The sequence below is a fragment of the Lepisma saccharinum genome, unplaced genomic scaffold (genome assembly GCF_977018435.1).
Source record: "Lepisma saccharinum unplaced genomic scaffold, izLepSacc3.1 HAP1_SCAFFOLD_944, whole genome shotgun sequence".
NCBI classification, from domain to species: Eukaryota; Metazoa; Arthropoda; class Insecta; order Zygentoma; family Lepismatidae; genus Lepisma; species Lepisma saccharinum.
In genome coordinates, this window is record NW_028143597.1 from 14,469 (window position 1) to 15,760 (window position 1,292).

General features: G+C 28.0%; 1 pseudogene; it reads right to left on the minus strand.

Annotated features, from left to right (window-relative positions):
- Window positions 1-280: 280 nt before the first annotated feature.
- Window positions 281-985, minus strand: LOC145983435 (cytochrome c oxidase subunit 2 pseudogene; annotated as a pseudogene).
- Between the last annotated feature and the right edge of the window lie 307 nt (window positions 986-1,292).

Genomic DNA, 1,292 nt, shown 5'->3' on the forward strand with positions numbered 1-1,292 from the left:
CATTTTCAGTATTTAATTTTTGGTTTATTTTCTATTTTAAAGTTGTTACTATTTAATAATTTATTATAATTATAATAATTGATGATTATAAATAGAAAATAAATTGATATAAATATTATAAATAGAATAATTCAATTTAATGGGTATATTTGTGGAATAAAAAAGTATCTATAAAGATAATTTAGGTTTGACATTCCTATGTTATAGATTAACTAACTCTTTTCATTAGAAGTAGTTGTTATATTATTATTTTGTGGTTTAAGAGACCATTACTTACTTTTCAGTCATCTAATGATTCTTGTATAATTTTTATTAGTCAATTAATAAAAGATTTGTGAGTTGTAGTTTCAACAATAATTGGTATGAATCTATGATTAGAACCACAAATTTCTGAACATTGTCCGAAAAATAAGCCAATTCGACTAATATTTACTCCTGCCTGGTTAAGTCGTCCTGGGGTGGCATCTATTTTAATCCCTATGGATGGTATGGCTCATGAGTGTAATACATCTGCAGATGTAGTTAGTACTCGGATATCTATGTTAATTGGTAATACTGTTCGATTATCTACATCTAATAATCGAAATGAGTCTATAGATATTTCATTTGTTGGGGATATATATGAGTCAAATTCTGCCCTTATAAAATCGGAGTATTCATAACTTCAATATCATTGATGTCCAATAGTTTTAAGGGTCAATGAAGGTTGATTAATTTCATCTAATAAGTATAATAAACGTAGAGAGGGTAGGGCAATAAAAACTAGGGTAATTGCTGGTATAATTGTTCATATTGTTTCTAATGTTTGTCCTTCTAAAAGTATTCGGTTTGTTAATTTGTTATTAAATAATGATGCTATTAAGTATCCTACTAATACTGTAATTATAATTAAAATTAATATTGTGTGGTCATGGAAAAATATTATTTGTTCTATTAATGGGGAGGATCTATCTTGTAATCCTACTTGATTTCAGGTTGCCACTTTTAAGTAAGGGATATTCCTTATATTTGAAGCTTAAATTCAATGCACTTCTCTGCCACCTTAAAAATTAGTTGTTAGTAAGTAGTATTGGGAGTTCTGAATATGTATGTTCAGAGGGAGGTGACATTTGATACCATTCAATTGATGATGCTTGTTGTAGATTAAATAATGTTGGTCGGGCACTTGTCATACCTTCTCAGGTAATAAATATTATAATAATTACTGCTGTAAATGATAAGATTGATCCTAATCTTGAAACAACATTTCATATTGTATATGCATCTGGATAATCCGAATATCGTCGCGGTAT